The sequence below is a fragment of the Danio rerio genome, chromosome 14, assembly GCF_052040795.2.
Source record: "Danio rerio strain M-AB ecotype USA chromosome 14, GRCz13ab, whole genome shotgun sequence".
NCBI lineage: Eukaryota > Metazoa > Chordata > Actinopteri > Cypriniformes > Danionidae > Danio > Danio rerio.
Window position 1 is genome coordinate 2,197,111 of NC_141034.1, and position 12,890 is coordinate 2,210,000.

The 12,890-nt window shown below is 39.1% G+C and overlaps 1 long non-coding RNA gene across 2 annotated transcripts in view; it reads right to left on the minus strand.

The window, feature by feature from the left end:
- Nucleotides 1-12,890, minus strand: part of LOC141377665 (uncharacterized) — a 35,161-nt gene that overhangs the window by 18,535 nt on the left and 3,736 nt on the right. The window contains exons 2-3 of one of the 2 annotated variants that reach the window (XR_015507170.1): nucleotides 7,641-10,345; nucleotides 6,851-7,595 (exon numbers count right to left, since the gene is read on the minus strand). This is a non-coding gene — a long non-coding RNA (uncharacterized LOC141377665). Of the gene's footprint in view, nucleotides 1-6,850; nucleotides 7,596-7,640; nucleotides 10,346-12,890 lie in introns of those variants that run through there. The other variant, XR_015507171.1, reaches the window with a different exon arrangement.

Consider the following 12,890-nt stretch of genomic DNA (forward strand, 5'->3'; position numbering starts at 1 on the left):
ACCACTTCATTTTAAGCTTATTGTTATATGTTTGCTAAGATGTTTTAGGGTGTATTTTATGGCCTGGCCTGCCTGCAATACCAACCTGTCTCCAATAAAGTATGTGTGGTGTTTTCTGAAGCGCAAAATGCGACAACAAAGGCCCTGTATTGTTGTCCAAATTAAGACTTGTTTGCAGGAAGAATGGGATATAATTACACCTAAAACACTTCATTTTAAGCAAGCTGTTATGTGTTTGCTTAGATATGTTAGGGTGGTATAGCCTGCTATCAAAAACGAATAATTCAACTGAAATGTAAAATAGCAAATGCACCATGGCGCGACACAACTGACTCTTAAAGGGAATGGGAGATGAGATTGATTGGTTTAATGCACATTATGCTCAAAACACACCCAGAACTCATAAAGAGAATAAGCTCAACCCTGTTAGACCATGCACGGCGGTGCGGACTGTATTTTTCCATCCTTAAAATGGTAAAAGTAAATTCAGACTCGCCCTTGATGCTTTTGCGCCATGCGCTTTAGACTCTGCGCCTAGATCGTTAAAATAGAGCCCAGAGTGTAACATTAACTATATACACTATAGTGAATTGCTTTTATCTTGATAATAATATGTGAAAATAAATCTGAGAAACGTCATTATAGAATAAGCATGATCGATTTATTTAATTTTAGAGGAATTATACTAGTAACATGAATTGCATATAATTATCGCCTTCGCAGTTTCAATGATTTTTTCAATCATTATCTCATTTAGTTTCTTGTGCATTAATGATTGACTTATAGAAACGTGCAGTTATTTTTGTCATTTAAATCAATGCCATTACTCCCGCAAGTACAAGTCCAAGCCACGAGAGCGTCTATCTCAATCCATAAAGATCACCAAATCTGAGATGTGTGTGTGTGTGTGGTGTGTGTGTGTGTGTGTTTGTGTAGTGAGGCTGAGAATACAGTGAATTTTAATGGCTGTTTGTGTCGAGTGTTTGTCCGCATGGCTGGACAGAGCGATTCAGAATTCACAGCAGCAGCTCAAAAGATCAGCCACCTAAAGCCAGAGACAAACGCCACCGAAAATAAAAAAAGAAGGCATTTTTGGACATTTTCCCACCAAAATGCGGTCTGTAAATGCAAAACTGATGATGACATGGTATTGATCGTGTGCTTTGCATGTTGTTAGGGTGTTGCAATGCAGCCACGATTATTCATAATAATATTTTCTAAGAATATGTTTCATCAAATTACAGTTTTTCTAACGATATAGTCCCACAGAGGTAGATCTATAGCCTTAAATAAGCTGTATTATCAGTGTAATTTCAGTGAGCTCATCTGTTTACTTGGTTTCAATGGCAGAGATTGTGCAAACATATCCATATCATGCTTTCTGATCTGCTGTTTTCTCATTTTTTCTTGCCCTATCTTGACATTTTTTTGTATAAAAAAATCATTTGCTAAGACTTTTATCTCAATAAACTACTAATTAGCTGCTTAATATTAATAGTTAGTGAGGTAGTACACTGCAAACAAATCTGTTAATGAACAGTTTGCATATTTAGTGATTCACAAATGTTCTTCGTTTATTTATTGTTGTCGATTACATTATGGGATTTTGGGTTTGATGATTGTTGGCTATTCCAGATTTTAGAAGCCATATATAAGAATTCCTGACCTCCTTTAGTGGACTTTGCCCTTGAGGTTACTACCAGAAGCCCTGAGTTTTAAGATTTTAAAGAGCGGGTTGAATTGTTAATGATAGCTTTGTTTGTTTGCACACCTCTTCTTCAGTATCCAGTTGTTCGCTCTAAATCTTGATTGATAAATTTTTTTTATGCAACGATAATACCTTGATGTTAAATTGACATCTAAAAACATCGCCTTCACAGTTTCAATGATTTTTGAAATGTTATCTTGTAACACTTTATTTAGAGGTACAATTCTCTCTATTAACAAATCATTAGCTAAGACTTTTAGCTCAATAAAGTACTAATTAGCTGCTTAATTAAAGTTAGTGAGGTAGTGCACTGCAAAACATATCTGGTAATGAACAGTTACCTTGTGATTCACCAATTTATTTCAGTTTATTTATGCTTGTGAATTAAATTATGGGATGTTGGTTTTAAAGTTTTTTGGCTATTCCAGAGTTTAGGCAGCATATATGAGAAGGCTCGACCTCCTTTAGTGGACTTTTCTATACAACCATATTGAATTGTTAACAATGACAGCATTGTTTATTTGCACACCTCTTCTTCAGTCTCCAGTTGTTTGCTCTGGTCTGGATTGATGAATTTTGGATGTGTTTTTGCAACGATAATACCTAGCGGGCACCTTGATGTTAAATTGACATCTAAAAACATCATCTTCACAGTTCCAATGGTTTTTAATCATTAAATCGTTTAGTTTTCTGTGCAATGATTGAGTTGTGTATCATTATCATCATGCTTTCTGATCTGCTGTTTTCTCATTTTTCTTGCCCTATTTTGTCACATTTAATTTAAAGGTACAATTTCTGCAATTAACAATCCATTAACTAAGACTTTTAGCTCAATAGAGTACTAATTACTGGCTTAATAATAGTTAGTGAGGTAGTACACTGTAAAAAAATATCTGCTGATATTGAACAGTTTCTGTATTAAGTGATTCACAGTTTATTTATGGTTATGAATTACTTTATGGGATGTTGGTTTTGATGGGGTTTTTTTTTTGCTATTCCGGAGTTTAAACATCAAATATATGAGAAGGCCTGACCTTCTTTAGTGGACTTTGCTATTCAGGGTACTACCAGAAGCCCTGAGTTTTAAGATGTTAAAGAGCAGGTTGAATTGTTAACAATGATAGCCTTGTTAATTAGCACACCTCTTCTATAGTCTCCAGTTGTTCTCTCAGGTCAGAATTGATGGGTTTTTGGGTGTTTATGCATCAATAATACCTAGTGGGCACCTTTATGTTAAAATTATATTTAAAAAAAAAACAAAAAAAAAAAACATCGCCTTCACAGTTTCGATGACTTTTCAATCATTATCTTATTTAGTTTCTTGTGCAGTAATGGTCGGTATTTCTATGATCATGCTTTCTAATTTGCTGTTTTCCAATGTTTTCTTGCCTTATCTTGTCGGATTTTATCTAAAGGTACATTTTTTGCTATTAACTAAGACTTTTAGCTCAATAGAATACTAATTAGCTGCTTAATAATAATAGTTATTGAGGTAGTACACTGCAAAAAATATATCTGTAAATGAACAGTTTACATATTTAGTGATTCACAAATGTTTCCTGTTTAATTATGGTAGTGTATTAAATTATGGGATGTTGGTTTTGATGTTTCTCGCTAATTTTGAGTTTAGGAGCCATACATGAAGATGCTCGACCTCCTTTAGTGGACTTTGCCATTCAGGGGACTAACAGAAGTTTTGAGATGTTAAAAAAACGGGTTGGATTGTTCACAATGATAGCATTGTTTATTTGCACACCTCTTATTCAGTCTCCAGTTGTTTGCTCTAGTCTGCATCGATCAATTTTGTGTGTGTTTATGCAATCATAACACACAGCGGGCACCTTGTTGTTGAAATGACATCAAAAAACATCGCCTTTACAGTTTTAATGATTATTCAACCATTATCTCATTTAGATTCTTCTGCAATACTGATTGAGTGCTGTGTATCGCGATGATCATGCTTTCTGATCTGCTGCTTTCTCATTTTCTGTGTTTGTTTACAGGCGTTTGAGTGTTTTGAGAGTCATTTCCGCAAGCGAAAACACAGACACAACAAGCGTATTGTTATTATTTCTCAACACAGCATGATTATGATGATAAAAACAACACCAAACAACTGGAATGAATCAGTGAGTAAACAGCATTTTGTTCACACATCTACAGTAATCCCGCAAGCGAATGCACACAGGACTAGTTTTCATATGAAATCAATGAGAGAATAATGTGGTGATATTTGCAGGCATCTCCTGCTGTTGACTCTGTGACTGTAGCACGTCCCACTCAGCTCTGACTCACTCCACATCTAATGCCTTGGGTTAAAATTAGAGCTAGCGTGGTTAGTTGATCGGTTCGGTGTCTGAGAGAGAGTGTGTGTGTGTGTGTTTATACCCATAAAAACCCGGCTGACAGGTTGAGAGCAGACAGAAGCAGCACTCGCTCTGCTGGTGTGACAGAACGGATTGTGTGTTTTCACGGTGAGACTGTGTTTTCACCTCAGATGCCACTATAGTGGCCTGTTCATAGACACACACAGCAGCGGTGGCAGGATCAGCGCTGTCAAAACCGCAAGCGCGGTCCAAGGGTGTTGTTTACATGGCTTCAGACTCCCGCCTCTGAGGAGAAACACGTTTGCTGGACGTGTTCAAGTTTGTGTGGTGCATCACAATGGGGAAACTCATTAAGAGGGAACTGAACCCGCTGATAGCGTTGTTTATTTGCACACCTTTTTCTTTATTTGTTCTTGCATGGAGCACACTCGCGCATGCTATAGTTATGTGATGTATTGTGTGTATGTTTTACTATAAAGATAGGTCTTTAACCTTCTTTTGAACTGAGAGAGTGTGTCTGAGCCTCAGACATTATCAGGAAGGCTATTTCAAAGTTTTGGAGCCATATATGAGAAGGCCCGACCTCCTTTAGTGGACTTTGCTATTCAGGGTACTACCAGAAGCCTTGAGTTTTAAGATCTTAAAGAGCGGGTTGGATTGTTAACAGTGATAGCCTTGTTTATTTAGCACACCTCATCTTCCAACCCAAGCTCATTCTGAAAACGTAGTCCCGCGGACGTTTCTGGAACACGTGATTTATGTAGCCGGAGGTACGTATGGCTGCATTTCATTTTTTTTTAAGCAAAATTTTTTTTAAGCGAAATTTTTTTTAAGCGAAAGCGCCGGCTGACGGCTCACCTCAGTGTGGAGGGCTTTCCCACCGCAACCAGTTTGTCCGATTAGCTCGTCGTGTACGTCGGCGGTGTAGAGACCCGGAGGAGAGCTGACCGCGACGATGGCGATGACCGGGTTCGAGTCCAGGGAAGAGCGGTTAAAAGTGGTGAAATCCGAAAACGCGGTCAAAATCAGACGAGGGCTTTTCTTTTTCGGGACGGCTTTTGTAAATCGTTGCTTAGGTTTAGGGAAGCAAGGGGGCAGGCGGGTCAATCGATAAAACCGGTTGGGTTTAGGGAAGGAGGAGAAGGGCGGGTCGGCCGATTGGCCGGTTGCCCAGTCAATCATTCAGTCATTTAGTCAGTCGGACAAATGGTCACTCGACAGCGGCCTCAGGCGACTTTACGCGAGAACAGCGCGGGCAAGAATGGTGTGCGCGAGAGGCATTCGAGATGCAAAACTGCCTTTCGCGCATTCACGGAAACAAAAACCTGCACAAATACACACCTCCCGGGACGTATTTCGCGATCTCCAGAAACGTCCGCGGGACTATGTTTCCAGAATGAGCCTGGGTTGTCCTCTTCAGCATCCAGTTGTTCGCTCTGGTCTGGATTGATGAATTTTGGATGTGTTTATGCAACGATAATACCTAGTAAGCACCTTAATATCAAAATGATATCAAAAATAAACATCACCTTCACAGTTTCAATGATTTTTCTTAAATTTTTTTTCTTTTGTTTCCTTTGCAATAATGATTGAGTTGTGGATCGCTATGATCATGCTTTCTGATCTGCTGTTTTCTCATTTTTTTGTGTTCACATTGTCACACTTTTTTTAAACTGTACAATTTTTGCTATTAAGATTTTAGCTTAATAAACTACTAATTAGCTACTTAATAATAATAGTTAGTGAGGTAGTACACTGCCAAACATATCTGTTAATGAACAGTTTCCTTATTTAGTGATGTTTTCTGTTTATTTACTGTTGTAAATTACATTATGGGATGTTGGTTTTGATGTTTCTGGCAATTCCAAAGTTGAGGTGCCATAAATGAAAAGGCTCGGCCTCCTTTAGTGGACTTTGCTATTCTGGGTACTACCAGAAGCCCTGAGTTTTGAGATCTTAAAGAGCGGGTTGGATTATTAACAGTGATAGCATTGCTTATTTGCACACCTCCTCTTGAGTCTCCAGTGAATGTATGAAAAAGAACCAAATGAGAAGAAAACTAAAATAAATATTTAAAAAATAAAAACTAGGTTCAAATTTGGCATAGACGAACCATTTATTAGTTTATAAGTTTTGAAAATAAAAATGAGAAAACTATTTTAACGCGTGTAAACAGACCTTCAATTCATTCAAACTTCTGTCACTTATAATCCAAAGTCAGGTTCTTCATTTTCACTGATGCACAGATATCTACTGTATTAAATATTAATCTTTTACATTCTCCTCTCCTTAAAAACACTCGACTGAAGCCTCACTCGCTTCTCACACTAATTATATCATTGGAGTGAAGCGTCTGGCTGCTCTTCTGTGGCGACAGGTTATTTTCTGCTGTCCACCTCTGACACCGAGATCTCTACAAAACCACAATTAAAAACTCTACACTTCTGCTCTCTGCTGTCACAAAAAATTAAATAATAAAAAAAGGTGGTGTTATTCATATTTAATGTGTAAAACAACTTTTAGTCTAAGAGTGGTGTGAAATTCATTCATTTACTATGCTTCGACTTAGTCCCTTTTATTCATCAGGGGTCGCCACAGCGGGATGAACCGCCAACTTATCCAGGATATGTTTTACACAGCGGATGCCCTTCCAGCTGCAACCCAGTACTGGGAAACATCCATACACACATTCACACACACACTCATACACTACGGCCAATTTAGTTCATCCAATTCACCTACAGCGTATGTGTTTGGACTGATAATATCCGTAATTTAGCAGTTTTTTTTATTTTTTCCTTTTTATTCTTGTTTTGGATTGCATTATGGGATCTTAATATTTCCTCCTTTTAACTTTTAACCTAGAAAAGTTGTAAAAAAGTGAATTTTATGAGCATTTTTAATAGTTTGCAGTGCTGTAATGTCTGTTGGTGGGCCTGGATTAAGAATTCCGAAGTTGAATAAAAAAATAAGATTAATTTAATATTTTTTAAATAAAATGAATCTGTAATGTATTGCCCGATGTTTTATGTGTCTAAGTTCACTGAAGCAGTACTAAAAATGTTTATTAAAGGGTATTTTAATGTATAACTTCTAAAACGTAAACTTATAAGGCATATGATTTGGATTTAACACCTCTCCAATCCAGTTCTATGAATCTGAGTCCTCCATAATACACACACTTAATAATAATTCCTACTTGTCTTCCTCATGATGAAGAGTAGGCAAAATCCTATATGTATTGGCAGGGCCGGAGTGGGACTCTTTTTCAGCCCTGGAGTTTCAAGCCTTAGAACGGCCCACCTCAGTTCACCACTGACTATATTAAAATAAGGTCATTTCCAATTCAGTTTCTAATTACACTATCACGTCTTCTTTTGAGAAAACAGCTGCTTTAGATCTTCAAATGTTCAACAACCCTTACAGTATTATATGTCTTAACAATAAAAATGAAAAAAAAAAAAAGTTACTCAGGCGAGGACCAAACCCAGGTTGGCGACATCATAACCTAACATGCTAACCACTGTACCACAACAGCTGTACAATGAATGGTGTCTTATCTAGTTATATCATCATCATTCACCTGCAGGCTGCATCTTGCTCACGGGGATACGAGAAAATGGATAAAAAGAGCAGAGGTGTGGTAAAATAATGAATAAGAAGGCTGTGGTCAAGTAAATAAATAAATTATTTTTAAAAAGTGTGACTGCTGAGAGCAACAGATTCTGGAACTAGGGACACCGGCCCTCGCCCAAAAAAACAGACCGGCCCACCGGGAATTCTCCCGGTCCTCCCGATTAGCCAATCCAGGCCTGTGTAGTGGGGTAAAAAAGAAGAACGTGTTTATCAGACGCTGGATTCAAACCGGGTTCATGATCAATCGCGTCATAACATGCTCTTTACGAGCTACGCCACTCACACTGCTGACTTTTGCGCTCTTATGTTGTCTCTGTCAATCAAACAGTGATGGGTGGGAATCACTCAACTAGGTTATTCCAATGAGGTGCGCTATTTGCACTTAGCCTAAATAGATAATAAATAGATATAAAAATCGGCATTTTTCCGCCTTGAAGAAGCCCCATGTGCACTTGCCCATAATTTAATAACAAATTTATCCGATATGAATCGGATCTGTGTCCTCGTGTCTGCAGTGAAAGCATGTAGATCGGATTTTCACCTGTCAATGCGAGTCGCATATCATTAAAAACCACAGCGAATGACATTTCATTTCAGAACAGACTTCAGCAGCACCTTAAATCTCCTACACGAGGACTTAAACAGCTTTTATATTGCATTATAGCGCAGGTTTTTAAGCATGTTAACGAGAGCGAGAGAGTGCAATGTCCGCCACGTATCTAATATAAAACTAGTGCATACATCATGTGCATAAATCACGCCATGTAAATTATTAAGATGCCTAAAGGTTTAAAAAAAATCAAAAGAAGATAGACAAATGAGAGGCTTTCTGTCATAAACTATAGTAAAACAGCTTGTCAAAAGCTGCGAACAGATTACATACATAGAGAAAGAGCACTCTTTAATTATCAGCTGTTAGTCAGCGCCCACTCTTTTTTTCCTGGTCATTGCGCCTTTGCAGTGTGCTGTGTAAATGCAGGCGATCAGATTCGAGTCACCTTTAAATGATGATGTAAGCAGGTCATCAAAAAAAACAATCGGATACAGTCCATAGACTGTAAAATATATGGAGGTAGTATCCGTGACGTCACCCATAGGTTTCTAAAGAGCGCAAAAGAAGCCACAAGTAGGTGACAACCGTCACCATTTTGTTTGCGCGTCATCACACCCACGGCGGGATACCAAACAAGGGCAAAGAGGCGGAGAGTGGGCGGAGCTGCAGACACCTGCTGACAGTTTGCTTGGACCTGGTTCAGACACACTTTACTTTGGGAGAAACGCTTAATACTTTATCACCTGCGACTCGTTTGTGTTCAGACCACTTGTGCTTGGTTGTTTACTATATCAATAAAGTGTTTAGACTTATAAAAACACTGCTGTAATACACAGAGACACTAAACATTGCTCTCATGACGTTTTTCAACAGGAGGAAAACGCAAATTACTTCCAAACACTTCAGATATAGTCTGTGTTAGTTACTGTAAGACTATTGATGAAATCCAGCATAACACTGTATGACAACACTTCAGATGACTGATCTAGAGCCTACAGCTAATCAATCTGACAGATTCTGAAGTGCATTACAGCTCTAAATATAAATATAAACCATAAATGCTCTTAAATAAAACAAATATAGAGATGGTATATAAGTATATAACTTTACTCACATGGGAAACGGAGGCCACATGAATGGTTTGTGAGCACATTTAAGTGCCCTCAGCATGCCATGCCATCTAATAATTGTAGGAAACAAGTCCAAAAGGCAGTTGACTGTGTAAAGCCACATAAAACAACACAGAAATACGATGAATATGCCGAGTTCAGTGGCTAACCTGCTGGTTTCAGCTGAGGTGACGGCGACCAGCGAGACCTAGCTGTCACTCAATTGGCCACGCCCTTAATTATGCAAACTTAATATAAAGGAAACGGATGAGTTATAAAAAAATTCACCCCCTCACAGTTGTCATGAAGGGTAATATTAGCTGTATTAACCTAAATCTTTTTTTGTACCAGGCTGTAAACACCTTTTTTTCTGCTGTAAAGTTGGCCATTCTAACAGTGGGCTCAATTGAAATTTGCTCTGTTTTGGAGCCAGAAACGGCCAGGACTAGCGGAATTTCGGATGAATTGCAGTTTTAGTTACTTCCGTATTGGCTTCCTGAGGGAGAGCGGATGGTTGCCGCTTGATACAGTCACAAAATCGGATTTGACCATCAAGATCTGCAGTGTAAATGCCGCTTAAAAGTCCCTTTGTTAAACTCTACAGTTGAATTTTTAACATCAAAAGTGAACAGAGTAGAGATCAACATCTCATAATCCAATTCACAACCATAAATAAACACTTTCCAATCACAAAATACGGAAACAGTTCACTAACAGATACGCTTTACAGAGCACTACATGGGGATTCTAGCATCTTCATGTGGGTGAATGGTAAGGGATTATGATCACCTGTTGATCTCAGCCACTCATCAGTCGTCCGGTCTCTGTTTCAGGACGCCGGGGGGCGGAAATGAATGAAACCATGATGATGATGATGATGATGATGATGATGGTGGAACTTCACTGCTGACAGTAATGACTGATGGCTTCTCTCAAGGGGCAGAAAAACGAGGGATGTGTGTGGGGAATAAGTGGTGTCATTCTTCTCAGGATACGCCGGTGCGTTTGTGCCCTAGAGGACAGGAATATAATCAATATCCTTCTGTTGGGAAACTCTCTCACACACACACACACACACACACACACACACATACATCTGTACAGCTATATGCAGCGCTTAACATATAAAAGTACACCCCTCACAAATCTCCATTTAAATTCATATGTTCTTAAGCTTAACAGTATTAGGTTTGAGCATTAGATTTGTGTTGAGCGCTGTATGTGGGGACCTGCATAGACTTCTGTTATTTTTACACTGACCTAATGATGTTTTCTGGCCAGTGAAGCTCAACCTAAGCCTGAGAGAAACCGTTTAGCATTTTTACATTTACATTTAACCGCTGGCCAGACACACAATGTCAGAAATATAAGGGGACATTCGGTCCTCACAATGCAGGCTCAACAAGAACACGCTATTGAGGGGTTTGTGCCAGATTTCTTCTTCCTTCACTTTATAGATTTAGTGGAGGACAAAATTAAAAAGAATGCAAAAAAAGAAAGGATGAAAGCTGTTTGGGCATATGAGTTGCACATCCGCGTTTCTAGGAAAATATTAGTTTCCTTTATGAATGCAAAATTGGAATTAATGGGCCTTAACCAGGAGCAATAACAAGATTAATCAGGGGCATTAAAGAGATGCAATATTTCATTGAATACAAATGAACATGGAGCTTCTGGCTACTGGATATGTTTTGGAAAGATGTATTTTAATGTGTTATTGGCTATTTCAGAGTTTGTCTGCAGTGCCTTAAACTGAACTGTCAATTTTTAGATCTAAAAAATATTATTAAAGCCAAACACATGGAAACAACTTAATGCATTTGGGCATGTAGACATGGTCAAGACGATCTGCTGCAGTTCAAACTGTGCATCAGGATGGGGAAGAAAGGGGATTTAAGTGACTTTGAACAACATGGTTGTTGCTGCCAGACGAGCTGGTCTGAGTGTTTCAGAAACTGCACTTCATGCACAATTATTTCTAGGGTTTACAGAGAATGGTTTGAACAAGAGGAAATATCCAGTGAGCGGCAGTTCTGTGGGCGCAAATGCCTTGTTGATGCCAGAGGTCAGAGGAGAATGGCCAGACTGGTTCCAGCTGACAGAAAGGCAACTCAAATAAGCACTCGTTACAACCAAGGTCTGCAGAAGAGCATCTCTGAACACACAACACGGCCAACCTTGAGGCGGATGGGCTACAGCAGCAGAAGAGCACACCGGGTGCCGCTCCTGTCAGCTAAGAACAGGAAACTGAGGCTACAATTCACACAGACTCACCAAAACTGGACAATAGAAGATTGGAGAAACGTTGCTGCTCTGATGAGTCTCCATTTCTGCTGACACATTCAGATGATCGGGTCAGAATGGTCCTCAACAACATGAAAGCATGGATCCATCCTGCCTTGTTTGAACGATTCAGGCTGGTGGTGGTGGTGTAATGGTGTGGGGGAGATTTTCTTTGGGTCCATTAGTACCAATTGAGCATCAACGCCACAGCCTACCTGAGTATTGCTGCTGACCATGTCCATCCCTTTATGAGCACAGTGTCTCCATCTTCTAATGGCTACTTCCAGCAGGATAACACACCATGTCATAAAGCTCAATCATCTCAGACTGGTTTCTCAAACATGACAATGAGTTCACTGTACTCAAATGGCCTCCACAGTCAGCAGATCTCAATCCAATAGAGCAGCTTTGGGATGTGGTGGAACGGGAGATTGGCATCATGGATGTGCAGCCGACAAATCTGCCGCACTGTGTGATGCTATCATGTCAACATGGAGCAAAATCTCTGAGGAATATTTCCAGTAGCTTGTTGAATCTCTGCCAGAAAGGATTAGGGCAGTTCTGAAGGCATCCAACCCGGTACTAGTAGGTTTACCTAATGAAGTGGTATTTATATATGATTAGTAAGAAATCTAAAGTTTCTAATCGTTCCTTTTGTATCCTCCACTTGCAGCAAATAATTAGCCGTAACTTGTGGTTGTGGTAGTTAAAAGGTTTTTACCAACTGAACTTTTCAGCAAAAGTTGTCACTGACAAGAGCTGATTCCCTGATCAGTTTGAAGGGTTTACCCTCCAAACTGAAACCTTTGTAAAGGATGAAGGGTGTAGGGGACCAAAAAAAGTATTCCTTCAGGATCATCTGTGGAGCAAACCTGTGCAGGAAGAGTGTCCGTCACTTATACCCTTCAAACCCTCTCATCCTGAAGAGGCCAGATTTGAACACTTTACTGTGGAAAGACCCTTCAGTGTTGGGCTGTGATGATTCTCTTAAGTGCCCTTCGGAGGCAGCAGAGAAGATGTTTCAAAAGCTTCACACAAACTTCCTTTAGAGCTGATCATATTGAATGGATTTCTCTTCATAATCTGTCTGTGCATCAGTTTTGCATCATTTTAGATTTCTGGAAGCATTTTGCAAGAAATTCACTAACATGTGAATGCTTTGAAGGGGACCTATTATGCCAAGATGTTAAATAAGTGTGACATTTCAGCTCAAAATATCACAGATGATATTTTCTACCGCTCTGAAACTGACCTTTTTAGAGTTATTAAGAATT